At 34.9% G+C, this 18,591-nt stretch overlaps 1 protein-coding gene across 2 annotated transcripts in view; it reads right to left on the bottom strand.

Annotated features, from left to right (window-relative positions):
• Positions 1-18,591, bottom strand: part of LOC105529148 (chromosome unknown open reading frame, human C4orf22) — a 670,589-nt gene that overhangs the window by 397,823 nt on the left and 254,175 nt on the right. The gene's annotated exons all lie outside the window — the stretch shown is intronic.

Raw genomic sequence — 18,591 nt, 5'->3', positions numbered from 1 at the left:
GTGATCCACCCACCTTGGTCTCCCAAAGCGCTGGGATTACAGGCATGAGCCACTGCCCCTGGACTAGCTATGGCTATATATCTTTGTATGTACTATACTCAGAGTATTTCTGAAAAGACTTACAAGATACTCTTAGCTGTAGAAAGGGACACATGGTTAGGGAATGGGGTTTTCACTTTTACAATACATACCACCACTGATTTGTTTGCTCACACCTTTATTAATTTTAAAAATGTATTCATCAGCTACAATAGTTAAGAGCTTCATTGACTCTTCACACAGCAAGTGTTGTGGCCTCTCATGGGAATGCAAAAGAAAGGCAAGTTGGGCCCTATTGCCCTAAGAGGACTTCCATGGTCAGGCAGAAGCTATCCTACCCCCAAAGCTGTAGGAGACAGAGATGCTGCCGATAAACCAACAGAAAACAATGCAGAATGACTAACTTTTGTTCAAAAAAAAACCTCAGAATGTTAAAAAAAATCTTAAGTGTTAATAAAAATAATAGGTAATACTAGGTAAATCTGAGTAAAGCATATACAGGTATTCTTTGTGTTATTCTTGCATCTTTCCTATAGTTTGAAATTATTTCCAAATAGGAAGATTTAAAGAAAAATAAAGAACAAAAGCTAACATGGCAATGTTATTAAATAGGAGACATACAAATGTTTTATTCTTATAAAAACAAATAAATATCTTCTTTTAATTTTGTTCGCTGGTTATTCAGAGCCAGAGTGAAATACCACAAGCAAAATCTCATTCTTGAAAACACATTCCTGACATTTGTTTCTATTTCTTTTATTTAGAAGCTGATGTAGTAAAGTCAGTAAGAGCATTTTGTAATGTCATTTCCCCTTGGCTATATAATCTAGTTTTCAGTTTTCCGGTCTGTATTTAGAGTAAAATATATTAGTGTCTTTTTATGTTTAAGAAAAAGTGAAAACACTTTAGAAAAATCATTTTGGTACTTTCCTTCCCCTCCCATCACTCCACTTTTTACTTTTGGAAAGTAAAGTCATAGATACGTTCAATAAGCGTTTGGCTGAAAACTAAATGTTGTTCAAAAGAAAATGTATCTGCACCAGAAGTATCTCTTCAATGAAAATCATCTACCTCTTTCTAAAATATGAATAAATTATTTCAGCATGACCTCAAGTAGAATTACAAATAACCATTTCTCTTCTGAGGTATGCATTTTATATGACTCAGGCATGAAAAATGTAGCTTTGAAAATGTTTCTCTGTAACTGACCTTACCTTGTGAGCCCCCATTTTCACTGGTAGCAAAACATATCATCTTGCCAATGTAAAATAAACTAAGTTACTTTTTCTCTAGCTCAAACTCAAAAGCTCTGAGGAAAATATTTGGGCAGTTCAGAATTCTCCTCTCCATCATCCTTTCCATTTTCCTAGGATTATATGTTTTTTTTCTGGTATTATATTGGCCTCTGAGGACAAGTGTCTGATACAAAGTCATTGATATCTATCCATCCTGACTTTCTGACGTGACGTGTAATTCATACTTTTGTACAATTCATACTTTGTTTTTTGATTGTCCCTGCATTCACCTTGAAATGTAAGCATCTCACTTTGCTTTCCAGTTGCCAGTCCTATCCAGTTCATTGTGTCCTCCAAGTAATAAACTGGAAACCTTTTCATGTTTGCCTAAATGCACTTGACTTTAAGGGTCTGTCATCAGGCCACCTGCTGAGGCACCTCATGTATTCACTGCCAATATCCAGGCACCATTCTGGACATGAAGCATTTCACTGAGGCCTGTAATCCAGGTAAGACTTTGAAAGCTAGGTGAAGATCCCTCTTGAGTTTCAATTGTCAGCTTGTGTCAAGATGTCAATTGTGTGAAGACATCAAGATGTATCTAGAGAGTGGAGTACTGGACTGATGCCCAGAGACCCACCACTGCCTAACTTTTAGTCACATACACTTCCAATTATCTTAATGACAGCTGGTCAAACTTTTTTGTACGATTAGGCAGAAAAAAAAGTGCATCAGCTTGCATTTTCCCTTACTTTATTATTTTCTATACATGCCCTGAGTCCCTCAAGCATTTAGCTTTTGACAGTCAAAAGATATTTCCTCTCCCCAAAACCCAACTTTTGAGAGGTGAGTTCTTTTAAGATAGTGTTTCTGTTAGCAGACTTTAAATTTTTCTTCTGATTTGGGTCCTCCCTTCCCTAGGCCAAGCTACTGAAGGAATTAAATCTCCTAAAGGTAAGGATAATGGTTTCAACAAGTAAAACTTCTGGGTTTAAAATCTTAATTTTATTCTAATGTGTAATTTTATATTCATGCATTTTTTAAGTGAACACTTTACCTTTGTTACCACTTGAGTTAAAACGTTTTATTAATTTTTTTAAAAGAGACAGCATGCAGAAAAACAAATAAGGTCCCATTATTCTACCACTCAGAAATAATTCGAGAGATTGTTTTTGTTGCTTTCCTAAATGGAGATATCAAGAGAGATGGAGTTTTTTATTCTTGGATTACATGTTGACAATATTTTAAAGCCATTATGCATTTTCAATCGTATTACTAGTTGTACAGTATTCTATCATATAGATGAACGATGCATTACTTGAACAACTGATTGCTGTTAGAATTGAGTTCACTATCAATCTTTTCTAAATTAAAAAACAATGCGCTAAACAAATATTTCATACCTAAGTCCTTAAACACATTCATAAATATTTTCTTTAAAACAATTTTTATAAGTGGCTAAAGGATATACATATTATTCTACCTATTGTCACATATTGCTAAAATGCTCCTACTAATAGTGTAATGTGATCATGGGATCGCCTGAGACCCTCAGCACTCAATAATAGCTATTATAATATACATGTATGGTTGTGCGTGTGTGTATGTATATATGTGTATGCATATATATACACATATATGTATATATGTGTATGCATATATATACACATATATGTATATATATTATATTGAGAATCAAAAATTGTACCTAACTATGTTTTAATTTAATTTAGATATTTTGCACGGTGTATTTCTAAAGTGATTGCTAGGCATTTGGGCATTTTCATGTCCATTCATCCTTCTGCTTATTTTTCTGTTAAGAAATATGTTACATCTTTTTAAAATTAATATGTAAAATATGCCAACATAGTTTTCACATTTGACCTTTCATATTCTCATTTTGCTTACAGGGACATGCCAAAGTCTTCTTTAGTCAAATCCATAATTCCTTGCTTTTGATATTTTTGGGTTTGGTGTCATGCTTACAGATCTTCTTTATCCTAAGAGTATCTAAATATTTGCTTATACTTTTGGGAGTATGGGATCATGAGCAAAAGCCACCAGCACCTCATAGTGCAAATATAGCATGGGGGGCATCAAGAGAAAACTGAGAAGCAGAGAAACAATATAGCACACCCTATCCCCATTCTTCACCTCCATCACCCACTGCCCAGGTCTGTGTGCACATGGCCAATGTTCCAGCAGAGAAGGGCCTTGAGTCAGTAATGCCTCATGTATTTATAAGGCCAAAGGGCAAGAGAAGCTTTGTGATCTGGAGTGGGAGCAGACTTTTTCTCACAGGCTGGCCTTGTTAGAAAGTGGGAGCCTCTGGGTCCCACAGGGTGTCCTTCTCTTAAACTAATAGACTTGTTGAGCCAGCTCTCTACTAAGCAACCAAAGAAGGAAAGAAAGATTAGCCACCAGGACCAACCAGACTTGTTTCTCATCAACCTATATTAATAGTTGGTTAATTTCTGTATTTAATTTCTATGCTAGAATTCTTCTCTGGTATAAGGCAGAGATCTATTATTTGGTCTCCTTTCAGAACTTTCTTAGTAGTGTTAATGATTTTTCAATTAGTTCTCTGGAACTTTGGAAAAAATTACATCTTTTCCATTATGGATATTTTGGACTCTTCCTTTCCATGTTCACACATTTTTAAAATTAATTTAATTATGTTATTTCTTATGTTAGAGCCACTAGGATAAGCCTGTACAACTGAAGTGATTGTAAGCATTCTTGACAAGTAGCCGGGCATTAAAAAGCACATATCTAGCATCTCTTAACTGCCTTTCCTCATTTACATTTATTTGGAACCTGTTGAATTTTGTTTACTTTTATTTTAAGTTCAGGGGTACATGTCCAGGTTTATTACGTAGGTAAATTTGTGTTATGGGCATTTGTTATACAGATTATTTCATCACCCAGGTTTTTAGCCTAGTACCCATTAGTTAATTTTTCCTGATCCTCTTACTCCTCTTACTCTCTATTCTCTGATAGACTCCAGTGTGTGTTGTTCCCCTCTAAGCTCCATGTGTTCTCATCATTTAGCTCCCACTTAAAAGTGAGGACATGCAGTATTTGGTTTTCTGTTCCTGCATTAGTTTTCTAATAATAATGGCCTTCTGCCATTATTGGCCTTCAACAAAGGATATGATTTCATTCTTTTTGTGGATGCATAGTATTCCACGGTGTATATGTACCACATTTTCTTTATCCAGTCTATCATTGACTGACATTTAGGTTGATTACATGTCTTTGCTATTGTGATAGTGCTGCAATTTTTAATCACATTCTTCTATCCCTTACTCTTCCCTGTGGAAATGAATGAGAAAGTGATCCATGCTTATCTCACCTGGATGGAGATAATCAAGCAATAGCCCTGAGTGTGAGGTGATGTGGTGACCCTAGGTATTGTCCACTATACACAACAAACTTTTAGTCTGACTGTTCCAAAGTCTAAAAAAGGGGAAAAAATACAACAATGGCAAGCCCATTTGCTTTCACTCTAAGCCATCATTCCAGTATAGATTTATCTGCTTAAGAGTTAATATTTTTTCATTCTATCTATCTGATTTTAGAATTTTCTCTCAACTACTTGCAAAGGTAGGTGGGACATAATGAAGGCATAGTAAATAATGCCCTAACAGTATTTATGTATTCATATGACTTACATCTCAAAATGCACAAAATATGGTATGTGTAGTCAAGGAAAATTTATCACATAAAAAAGTTTAAGAAGTATCTAAGTCAGATTCATTCAAAATTTAGGTGCAAAACTAAGTTATAGGAGCACAAATATCCTACTTTAAATAATGTCACATGATAAAATAGTGAGATTAAAAACTAAACTTCTCTGATCAATCTTAGATAACTAAGATGTATATAGTAAGTTATCATCTCTTTGAGTCTCAATTTAATAAGCTATAAAACTTTTAAAGTTATGTCCTATTGATTCTTCTCTCTAACCATCTAGGAAGGTTGCAGCTTTATATAACACTCTCATATATAAGTCTTAATAACAACAAATATTTGTTAAGCAGTCAATAAATACAGATACCATATGAAGCACATTACTTATTCTATTCCATCTCATTTAAATCATTCTATAATCCATCGGGTGGATACAATAGTCACCCTCTTTCTACAACTGATGAAACTAAGTCACAGAAAGGGCAAAGCCTTTTACTAAAGTGGTTCAACTAGTAAGTATCAGAATTCAACTATGAATTTAAAATTCTAACTCTAGAGCCTACTATCTTCACCACAGAATAAGTTTAAATCCATGTCCCGGAAACTTTCCTTATGTTTTGGATACACAGAACCATTCCTCAGGAGTTGTTTATTTCCATGAAACAATAACAAAAAAACTGACCTTTTCACCAGTGCGAAGAAAGAAATAACCACAGTATGCAATAATTGTCATGATAGCTACAGTACAAACTGATGAAACATTCTTAATTTTGCCACTTTTTGTAACTATTAAAGACTGTAAGACAAAGCTTGTTTTTTATTTAAAAGCTTACAACAGCACAGGGAGTGTAATCTGTATCATATTTGTATTTGGAAAATAAACATATACTGTCAAAAGAGAAAACAGACCTAAACAGAAGCTGATTAAATGCTTGAAAATCATTCAAGGCACCATACCATTGAAGTGATTCCAAAAAGTGACATGGATGTAATATAAGATCCTGAACTACATCAGAACTCCAGGATTTAGCAAAAGGGTAAAAGGGGAGTTCATTCACGTAGAGGAAGAGGAAATTTTCTTTGGACTAGTTATATCAGATAATATGTTTGTTTAAGGAAAAGTCAACAGGGGGCAAAAAGTTTTGCGTGCCTAACATGGAAGGAAAGCATATTTGCGCCTAATATGTTGCAGAAACTGTTTCAGCACAAGTCATTCTTTCAAAAATATCACCCTCATACAGTAGCCAATGTCAGTTTGGATTTTGGTGATCTGCTATTTATAAGTGTAGATCACATATATAAGTGTAGATCATTCAGACACTGTGACTTTAAAATTTGTTTATTATTCATGAATTACTGATTTTTCCCTTTGAGATCTGACACATTTCAGCTTTTGGTTTTGTTTTTGTATCCCAATTTCCAGTACATAACATCTAAGCTTCCCATTGATAATCAACAACCTTCATTGCATCATTGCTAAAGGCCCATATTATGATTTGGTCACATGATTTACAAAAGCATTACTGCAAATATTTCAAAAATAAATGATCCCTTACAACTTAAACACAAGTTTTAGACCTTAAAGATTTCCTGTGGGTGTAACAGTAGTATCCTGCAAGATCAGGAGAAGCAGGCCCTCATTTTATGTGAAATTTATAACAATGCAATCATGAGGTAACCTAAGAGAGTTTTGAAATTGTACTCATTGTTAATATGGGTCCTTAAATTCAATACCTCTACAATTTTGAAGTTACACTGTGTGGACTAGTAAAAAAAATAATAGGACAAAAGTTTTTAGAAACAATTTTCTAGACCCACCGGGTCACTAACTACATGACTTTACCTCTATAAGCCTGAGGATTCTTATCTGTCATTGCCAAACCTATATAAAACAGTGGAGAATTAAAGATGGTTCACAGGATATGAATGTTAGGCACATAACTGTAAAGACCAACTAGCACACTGCTAATAAGAAGTTAGGAAAGCACCTTGCAACAACGTATGGAGATGTCTTAAGAAAGTGCTATCACAGGATGTAATTTCATAAACAAATTATGCAGAAAATGAAGACGATTATAGAGCTGTGGATTCAACAGCAGTGTAAGGGAGACGTAGAGATTAGATATAAGGTGGGAGGACAGAGATCCATAATTCATGTTATGCCTTAATAATATATAGAATAGTACACTGCATAAAACAGGCACTATGCAAATGTTGCAACTGAAATAAATGCATACTTAAAGACTTTCTCCTTGGATTTGGCCAAATAAAAGCTATTTTGCATAAAGCTTTTACTTTCACATAGTTGGAGGTGGCTAGAGGCCAAAGTATGACATTTAGGCATGCATCATACCATCTTGTGGGTATTCCTTTTCCCAGAGGTGAAATAACTCTATACTGGAAGTGATTTACTCTAAGAATGTGGTCAAGTTTCTAGCGTTAGGTGCCCTACCTCAAAATCACAGAAGTGGGGATTCACAGAAAGGTGTGTTCTCTTATGATTTCTTTGCTTGAAAATCTGAGGAAACGGTATGTTAGGTACAACTGAATAGCTTTGTTTAAACACGATTTGCAGTTAGGAGCAGTGTCAGCTAGAGGAGGAAGGCCTCTAGTATACCAGTCAGGGATTTTAGGGTATAATCCTATAGTATCTGATATTTGCTCTTAGTCACTTTCTTATCATATCTGCCAATGTTGAATGCCTGAATAAAGCCGAAAGGGCTAACATGTTGGATTAATTATTTAGGATTCAAAAATACCCTGATAGGCTTGAACAAATAATCTGAATAACATGAAAACACCATAAAATGCTCAAGAAAACATGTTAATTGCTGCTTTGATATTCAAACTAATCAATTCTAGTAGTGGTTAATGAAGGGCATGGCTTAATAGCTAACAATTCATATTTAAATATCTCACATTTTGGTTTGCTGTAACATTGAAGTTTATGTTGTGACGTGACTGGCACAAGCCAATGTAATAAATCAATACAATTGTAGGTACATTTCTAAAAGTAGTATCTAAGTAATAGGAATCTATAGCACACTGTGTTCCATACTAGTACACTGTTTTGTACACTAGCCTGTGGCACAGTACTAAGTCTATTTTGGGATGATACACTGGAGTTTCCTAGGCTCTGTCCTCAGGCTTCTTGTTTATGCTAAACTCTTTAGCATAACTAAATTCATAGTGGCATTTGTATACTGAAAACTTCTAAACTTTTAATTTCAACCCAGACCTGCACTTTGAAATCCAGATTTTTATATTTATGCCTGCTTGACATCTTTGCTAGGATGTGCAATGGGTATCTCGATGTAACTTCACACTATATGCAAAATAGTAATTGCAGGACAGGTACAGCGGGCTCATGCCTATAATCCAAGCACTTTGGGAGGCCGAGGCAGGCAGATCACTTGAGGTCAGGAGTTCAAGATAAGTATGGCCAACATGGTGAAACCCAGTATCTACTAAAACTACAAAAATTAGCCAGGAGTGGTGGCACATGCCTGTAATCTCAGCTACTCAAGAGGCTGAGGCAGGAGAATTGCTTGAACCTGGAAGTGGGAGGTTGTAGAGAGCCGAGATTGTACCACTGCCCTCCAGCCTGGGTGACAGAGCAGTACTCCATCTTTTTTGTTTGTTTGTTTGTTTGTTTTTTAAGTAATTGTAGGTAAAATATACATCTAAATGTAAACATTGAAACAATAAAACTTCTAGACTATAACATAAGAACATAAAATTGTAACTTTGAGTTAACAAAGATATCTTAAACATCATAGAAACATCTCTAGCCATAAAGGAAAAGATTAATAAGTTGGACCACATTAAAATTTGGAATTTTCATTAAGAAAGCACAAAGGTAATCTATAGAGAGGGAGAATATATTCACAGCACATATAAACAAGTAATTTTTATCCAGAATATGTACAAATTGCCTAAATAAGAAAAAGACAAAAGATACTGTAGAAAAATAGGTAAGAAATGTGAACAGACACTTCTCAGAAAAGGATATTAAAATGACCGGTAAACATATGGATGACCTCATTAATGATCATATAAATGCAAATTTAAACTACAATGATATAATGCTATACACTTACTAGAATATTTAAAATCAGAAATTAAAATACTAAATGTTAGCAAGACCATGAAGCAACAGGGACTCTCATAGAGAGTAGCTCTGAATTTATATTGGCCTGATCATTTTGGAAAGTATTTGGCATTATCTAGTAAACAAAACTGAACATACATAGGTCCTATGACCTAGCAATTTTACTTGTAGGTATATAACCAATAGAAACCAATATACATATATGCACACAAAGTTATGCATAAGTGTAACCCCATTATTTATAGCCGTCAAAAATTGTAGACAATCCATTGCCCATAAAAAGTAAAAGAAAAATAATTGTGTATCATAAAATGGAAAACCACAGAGATAAAATAGTATATACCACAACTACATATAACAACATGGATGGTTCTCATAAACAAAATATTTAGTTTAAAAAGTCAGAAACTATGGTTCTATTCATATAACATTTAAAAATGACAAAATTGTTCTATGGCATTAGAAATCAGAATAAGGATTATCATTGAGAACAGGAGAGTTGTGACTAAATGGGCATACATAAGGCTTATTTTGTGTCAGTAATGTTCTTTTTCTTATTCTGGGTAGTGAGCAAATGGTTTGTTCATTTTGTAGTAATTTATGAACCTGCACATTTAAGAGTTGCATGCTTTTATATGTTTGCTAAACCTCAATTTTGAAAAGAAGTTTCTAATGAGACACTGTATAGGGAGTATCCAGAAAAAAAAAAAAAAAAAATCAGAATGCCAAGAGCTTAAATAAAGAGTGATTGAAGAAAATATAAATTTTAACCTTAAAAGGCTCTAAATATTTACCAGAAAATGTGAAAGCTATCTTAAAAAATCACAGTGGGACAGCAGTATTATTCTATATTGCTCCAGAAGACCAATAACTAAAAGAAGGCAGGTTTCGCCCCTTGCAGTCTAATTATTAGAACTTGCTGAAATGCAAATAACAACCTACAAAGGAATGAGCTGCCTATCAATGAAAATATTTAAACTATTTAAGCAAAGGCTGCATAGCCATCTGTCAGAGAAGCTCAAAGGAGGATTCCCATAATGAGACAGAGGCTGAACAAGATAAACTCTGCTCCATTCGTTTCTAAGAGGCTACGGTTCAAAATGAAATTGGTGTCAAACACGTATCTGTCCCTCTCAGCTTTCCTCCTTCCCTTCCTTCCTCTCTCCCTCCTTCTATAATCCCTCTTTCCCTCTTCTGACTCCAAAAAGATAATTATAGAAAACAAGGTCTTTCATTTGGTCAATTCTGTTTCATTCAAGAGAGTCTCACAAAGACTGACAGGTATGATGGGAACCCTCACCAGGGGTCAGATATAGACTGCTATGTATTGCATGCACTGCCAAGTCCACTCTCCCCAAAGGAGAAAGTATTTTGGAACTGGATGTTCCTCCTCCTCAAATATTTTTCCAAGTATTTTGGATAACTTCACCACCTCAGAAAACACACCAGAAAATATGTCCATAATTTCCCTAGCTTGATAACTTAATAAATATTTCATACTGGATTGCAGATGTCAAAGTGGTATGCAGCATTCTTTCAAAGACACTTTCATTTCTTAGGTCCACAGAAAACCTTCAAACAACAGCAACTTGTTAAACTGTATATTCATTCCAGCATACTAATTCTCAACCAATTGAGATGTCATTTTATTTTGTGACTCTTTACTCCAATCCAATAAGATACAGAGCATTTATATCAACAAGTCAGTGTATAACTAGCATATTAAGTAGCATCTATTGCAAAGCAACAGATATATACAAAATTTTGGACAAGCCAGTGTGAGTATCACTAATAAAAGGGAAGCAAGCACAATTGGGCTTATTTTGTGGAAGAAAAAAGAAGGAAGAATGGTAATTGCAGGTGAAATACACATCTAAATGTCAACACTAAAACAATAAAACTTTTAGAAGATAACATAAGAATATATAATTGTGAATTTGAAATAGAAATCTATCTGTGCTATTTTTGGGAGGGGGGAAAAAGGAAGGGGGCTGCATGCAAGAAGGAAACTAATCTTGGCAGAGCCCTAGAGAGGTTCAGGACTCAGGAATTCCAGTAATATGGAAGGTAAGAAAGGTTAACTGGGGCTAAAACAAGGAGGTCAATTGAAAATACACTCTACCCATATGAAAAGAATTATCCATAGCCAGATAGTCATGCCTCTCAAACACCCTTGCAAAGGATTGAGGACTAATAATCAAAGAAATGGAACCAAGTTGCTGGGGAGAATTAGAGCACATAGCCTGGGACTTGGTGCCAAAGAGCAAGGCCTTCCATATTTAAGAGGGCCGCTGATTAATAGAAAGTTCTCTCTCCAGTCATAGGTTAATGCAAAACCTGTCAGTGATTACTAACTAGTTGACCCTAACTAGATTCACAGCGGTAATAGTCAGCTTTTGTGTCGTGTTATTCTTAAACGTTAATGAATAACCAAGAATCACTAGATATTTGGGAAAAATCTTGTTATGTGATAGACACAAATATATACAGAAAGAAAAATTCATCCTGGTAGACATAGAAATAATTCAGGGAATAGAATAAAATTTTAAAACAAGCAAAGCAAAACAAAACAAGCAACAATTCTAGTTTTCTCAGGGATCACATAAGAATGCAACACTAAGATTAAAAACATAAAATGGTATACAATATTGTAAAATGAAAATGACATATAAAGCAAGATTATTCATGCTTTTAACATGAGGTATGTTCTAGAAAGGGTAAGGAGGAAAGAAAAATGAAAAACACTAGTGATATGCCTATTCAGCCCAATCCTATTGATATGGCTTGGCTTTGTGTCCCCACCCAAATCTTATCTTGAATTATAATCCCCAGGTGTTGAGGAAGGACCCTGGCGCAACATAATTGAATCATGGGGGCAGTTTCCCCCATTCCGTTCTCATGATAGTGAATGAGTTCTCATGAGATCTGATGGTTTTATAAGTGATTGGAAAGTTCCTCCTTCAATCTCCATCTTTCCTGCCACCTTGTGAAGAAGGTGACTGCTGTCACTTCTGCCATGACTGTGAGTTTCCTGAAGCCTACCTGAGCCATGTGGAACTCTGAGTCAATTAAGCTTATTTCCTTTATAAGTTACCCAGTCTTAGATATTTCTTTATAGCAGTGTGAAAATGGACTAACATACCTAGCATGTGTAAATAATAAGATCTTGGCCGGGCGCGGTGGCTCAAGCCTGTAATCCCAGCACTTTGGGAGGCTGAGACGGGCGGATCACAAGGTCAGGAGATCGAGACCATCCTGGCTAACACGGTGAAACCCCGTCTCTACTAAAAAAAAAAATACAAAAAAAACTAGTCGGGCAAGGTGGCGGGCGCCTGCAGTCCCAGCTACTCAGGAGGCTGAGGCAGGAGAATGGCGTGAACCCGGGGGGCGGAGCTTGCAGTGAGCTGAGATCCAGCCACAGCACTCCAGCCTGGGCGACAGAGCGAGACTTTATAAAAAAAAAAAAAAAAAGATCTTAACAGGAAAGTAAGAAAAGGAATGAGCATTTAAAATTAATAGACTGAACAATCTCAGAAAAGCTAGGGAAATTTAAGAAGCTAGAAAATACCCAAACGTTTGGCAACTAAAAAACAACTTTTCGGTAACTTATGGTTAAAAATAAACTAAAAAAGAGATTAGAAAATTTGGACTGCCTGAAAATGAAAACACGACCTATCAAAATATCTGATGGTGCAAAAGTGGTGCTTAGAGGGAAATGTATAGCACTGAAACACCTATGTTAGAAAAGAAGAAAAATCTCAAATCGATGACCTAAACTTTCATCTAAAAACTAGAAAAAGAAAAGCAAAAACCAAAGTAAGCAGAACAAATGGAATAATAAATATCAGACATCAACAAAATTAACAACACAAAATCAATAGACAAAAATCAATGAAGCCAATAGCTGGCTCTTTTGAGAAGATGGATAAAATCTCTAGCCAGCCTGCTCAGGAAGAAAGAGAAGACCAATATCTGGAGAGTGTGGATATCACCATAGATCCCACAGACACTAAAATAATAAGGGGATACTATAAGTAACTTTATGCCAAAAGATTTGACAAATTACAAATGCCAACATGAAGCTAGCATTCAATAAAAGACAACTACCTTAATTATCATTATAATAGTAAACATTGCAAAAGCCATATACTGGTCAGATAGGAAGGGGAGTAGCAATCCCTAGACAAGGAATGACAGCTAAATTGATTCTTCTGAGACTTTCCTCCCATATCTCAAAAACTGAAGCAGAGTATATATTTATAAACAGTCACTCACCATGCCAATTCAAACATGTATTCTTACTATCTTAACTGCAGTGAAGACATTGGTTCAGATTTAGATCTTCCCCTCTGCTAAGAATGAATAAATAGAGATCAACAATGGAGTCAGACACCTACAGTTGGTCCAAAGAATAGCACCTGCCAGTATATGCACAGCCACAGTCCTGTGAAGACCCAACTGTAAAATACATTCTTCTCCCAGACAAAATAGTGGGAATAAGGAATGGGAAGGCTCAATTGTGTTCCCTTTTTAGCTATGGCGTGTAAATAAACATAATACTGTTTCAAAAGTTAGGTTGTAAAGAGCATTGAATTAATTCACCACATCTTAGAGTTAGGGAGAAAAAGAGAAGTCAGCATGATTGCTAAATTTCTGTTTCTGATCCAAACTGTGCTATACACACCAAACTCTTAAAGTATTAAATTATATTCAACTGGAAAATCAGAAGAAAAATGTTTCAAATATTATGCAACATAATTTACTCCTAATAGCAAAAACACCAAATTAGAACTGTTACATATTACTTCAGTGTTTTCTGCCAAATTCACCATCATGCTTTGCAAATTAGATTGAGCCATAATTTTCGTAAATTTTAGAGAGTAGTCGTGGTTATATCCCTCTTAATGCTCTGAAGATTAGCTCTGTTATTTATTAGAGCGCACTCAACATCTTTCCTGACAAATGAATTTTATTAAAATCTTTCTTATGAGGCCCTCTTAATTTTGAGAAGTAAAACTATTTGTTTGACAGAATAGCCATTTAATTTATCCATGTCTAATGATATGTTTCACATAGCAAATTATTTTTTTTCGCTTCTTGTTTTGTATCATTTGTAATATGAAAGGCATTGTACTTGTTAACATTAGGCAGCCAGAAGTTTTTTCTAACAATTTATAGAGCTGAAGAAATAAATACTACTATCATTTTGCATCAAGGGTCAAATAGTCACATGGATATATTCGTCCTTTATTGCACATATACAAATCCAAAACAATCTGTAAATGCTTCCTCACTTATGTACAATAGCACCTTTTATAATTTCAGTAACACAAATGTTTTAAAAGGTAAAAACCCTTATGTACATCACCGCAATCAGCAAATTCACTAATTTTACATTTTATTGCACCCACCCCATTTTGAATTCCATTTCTCCAAAATTTGTAGCAATTTTAATAGCTCTTAATTAGTATTTTAATATGTGAAAAAAAGTACATAAAATTGAGTTTAAAAGAAGTCATAGCTTTCTTAGTTGCATACAGTGTGTGAATTCATAGACTCCAGTATACCAATGTTTTTGAAAGTTTCTTCTGGATGGAATTAGTAAAAATCTGTTCCCACAAAAGGATTATACTAAATGATTATTCTCTCTTTGTTAAAAATACACTATACTAATTTTAAGGTCGTAGTTAGTGTTCTCTTTGCTGTAAACCACAAATCGAACTCTAAGCAAAATGGAGGATTTACTGAAATGGTCCTGCAGTATCTCCCAAATTCAAAGATCCCATTGAAGGCCCTTCCAAACAAAGGGACAGGTACATGGGTAGATTAGGGACCTCAGCAGCAGGAGATTATGATCACACATTTTAAAAGATTAGCCTCAGTGACTCCGTGGTTCTGTGTCTCTCCATTTCTAACGTCACTTTCCAACAGAGGGAATCCTATTGGCTCAACAGTAATTGATCATCTAGGTGGAGAGGGTTAGGGATTAGGGAGGACATCCATGGCCTCTAGGGCACCTGTCCTGGATCTGCATTCCATTTCCAGAGAAGAAAGAATTGTGAGGTGCCACCCCAAGGTTCTACCTCTTTGCTGCATGGTTTTTTTTGTTTGTTTGTTTCTTTGTAAACAAGTTACTAGATATAATAAAGACCAATAATTGTTCATTTTAAAATTTTCCTAAAGTATTATAATCTATGTTTCTTGCTTCTATGTATGACTATAAAATATTTCAAACATAAAGTAAGTTAAGAAAGATTAATATAACAAATATTAACATAACTATTATATCTAATACTCAGGTAGCCAACATCCTGCTAAGCAACTTGTTGAAATCTTAACATTCTCACATATTGGAATCATAAATGTTAAAGAAACAAAGCATTATATAAAAGTCTATTCTTTAATCCTACTCTTCTCCCTCCTTTATTTTCCAACTTCCTCCTACCTAGCGCAATGTAACCCTTTTCCCTAACTTAAGGTATATTATTCCTCAGTTTGTACTATATAGTTTTTATATGATTAGAACATGAGTATGTCCATACAAATGATTATTGTGTCAGTTTTTGAACTTTATATAAACTTTTAAAATAATAAGTTATTAAGCATTCTATGTGTATGGGGTTTTTTTTTTGTTTTTGTTTGTTTGGTTGTTTGGTTGGTTTTTTGTTTTGTTGTTGTTGTTGTTTGTTTGTTTGTTTTTTTTGAGACAGAGTCTCATCTCTGTCACCTGTCACCCAGGTTGAAGGGCAGTGGCTCAATCTCAGCTCACTGCAACCTCCGCCTCCTGGGTTCAAACAATTCTCCTGCCTCAGCCTCCCAAGTAGCTGAGTTATAGGCACCTGCCACCACACCTGGCTTTTTTTTTTTTTTTTTTTTGTATTTTTAGTAGAGACAGGGTTTCACCATGTTGGTCAGGCTAGTCTCGAACTCCTGACCTTGTGATCTGCCCATCTGAGCCTCCCAAAGTGCTGGGATTACAGGCATGAGCCACCACATCCAGCTCATTCTGTCTTCTAAATTGTGTTTTAAATACTTTTACCTGTATAAATTGATTTAATCCTCACACACTTTCTACTTAATACAGTTTGTAATCCAATTTACAGATAAGGAAAGTGAAACCCAAGAAGGAACGAACTCATCAGTGACTGAGACTCATTCTGTACACATCATTCTGAAACATGCCTTTTTTCCTTTTAACTAAACTCGATGTCTTTGAGATGATCTTACGCTGACATAAAGAATGTCTATATTTTTGCATTAATTTCTGTATAATGTCGCATTGTAAGAATGGACAACAACCTGTTCTTATGTTTATGAACATTTAGGTTATGCTGCTATTATGGGCAATGCTAAAATTACACTTACATGATAATTACAGACTTGTAATTATCTCCTCGCTTATATGATTGAGAGTTTCTCTCAATTATTTATCTACTAGTATAAAGATTATACACATCTTTCTCTTTACTAGATATTGTCAAACTGCTCTCTAAAGTTGCCTAACGATGTACTCTACTGCCATCACCGAACATGGTTTCTTACTTCACATCTCACCTGCATTTGGAATAACTGGTCTTTTAAAATTTTTGTCGATCTCGTGGGTGTGAAATATAGCTCATTTTAATTCTCTTGTCTTTGATTAGCAATCAGATTAGTACAGTTGAGTGTCTTTTCCTATTTATTGAACTATTTGGCTTCCTCATCCCTGAATTGCCTGTTTATAATATGTACAGTTGTTGATTGGATTTTTTAACTAGTAAAAATTCTTTTTAAGTTATTGATACAAATGCTTTGCCAGCTTTATGCATTACATATATATGTGGCTTGTCTTTAAACATTGCTAGTTATCTTTTGTCAATAAAGGATTTTAGTTTTAATGAAATCAGTTTTACTAAATTTTAATGGTTTGTGATTTTAGCATTTTGTTAAATAAATTCTTCCCAGGAGGTATAAAGAGAATTTTTTCCCATATTTTCATATTAAATCACATGGAAATAATATTCATGTTTCCATGGATGAGAATCTCTCTTTGGGGGCTCAATGGTTAATGAGCCCAGATTCGGGACCCAGATTGCTTGAGTTTAAACATGTGTTTTACCATGAACTTTGGGCAAAATATTTAACCTCTCTGTGACTCATTTTGTCACCTAGAAATAAAGATACAAATCAGGAGTGATTGAGTTAACATATAAAGTGCTTAGAGGAGTGACAGTCATGCAATACAAGCTACTAATGTATCTACTGTTATTAACATCAGTTTTACCTGCTACATCTGAGCTAATACCCCACTGTCATAAGTAATATGTTTTCATAAGTCTTGCTCTGTGAAGGGCAATTTTGTTCATTTGCATAGTGGTTAAAATCAGACTCTGGAGCCAGACTGCCTAGATTTGATTTCAAGTCACTCACTAATCAGTTATGTAAACCTGGATAAGATGTTCAACCTCTTCGTGCCTCAGAATTCTCATCTATAAAGTGGATATAAAAATAACACCTATTTCATATATGTAGTAAATATTAAGAGTTCAGGGATATAAAGCACTTATGAAAAATGCCCAGTACTTGGTAAGCTTTTAATATATGTTAGCTATTGCTGAAATTATAGTCATTATTATTATTATCTAATTGTCTTAATGAAGTATAATTGGCTGTCTTGATTCTGTCGGTTTGAAAAACCCAGCACCAATTATATATGGGACATGTACTAGCAGACACAAGATTTAACTGGGAAAGTTTCTTACATATGTAAAATTTTGGGACACCAAATCATGCTTGGGCTTTTGGTTATTTGCAAATGACCAAATACTTTTTATTTTAATTCAAATGACTATGTCTCATGTCAGATATGTAACACTAAAGATACCATTAAATTTTCACATAAAATGATTGATAACTTTAAATACCTAAACAAAATTATGTTTTGCTTACATAAGATGACATCATTGAAACAATTACATACTCCTTTTTTCTAAAATGGCTAGAACTAAGCTTTAGCATCTGTAGTTATAGAGCACTGCAGTGGATGTTGGTAGTATTCTTCTTAGATCTCACTTCCCAGGCAGATGTACCCAGCTCCAGAGCTGCAGGTGTTAAAAGCCAATAGTTCCCACCTGCACCCTCCTTGAAACGACTGTCCTTAGCTGACAGGAGCTACTTCTCCATCTCCCACCTCTGTGGCAGCTGATGATTAATTGATGGAGAGAGGAAAGGCGAAGGAAATGTATACAAGCAAATTCCCCTTGCCGCAGACAGAACAATCTCTCATACATATTATTTCTGTGAGATCAGACTGAGACTAGATTTCCACTGAAACCACATCTCTGCCTAGCTTCTTCCTCTATAGTATTGTGCTTCCATCATGCCATAACAGGTTTCAGATGAAAGAACTTTCTCAATAGATCGCTTGCACTAAAATTGGCAGCCCAGGCTCTGTTTTTAGGGAATCTGACCTAACGTAACACATGGTATTTATGCTTTATTAAACATCTATAATGCAGTAGCTTGCACTTTAGG

Source organism: Mandrillus leucophaeus, unplaced genomic scaffold (genome assembly GCF_000951045.1).
Source record: "Mandrillus leucophaeus isolate KB7577 unplaced genomic scaffold, Mleu.le_1.0 Scaffold75, whole genome shotgun sequence".
In the NCBI taxonomy this organism is placed as follows: Eukaryota; Metazoa; Chordata; class Mammalia; order Primates; family Cercopithecidae; genus Mandrillus; species Mandrillus leucophaeus.
The sequence above is the reverse complement of the archived record's forward strand: the minus strand, read 5'-3'. Positions and strand labels throughout refer to the sequence as shown.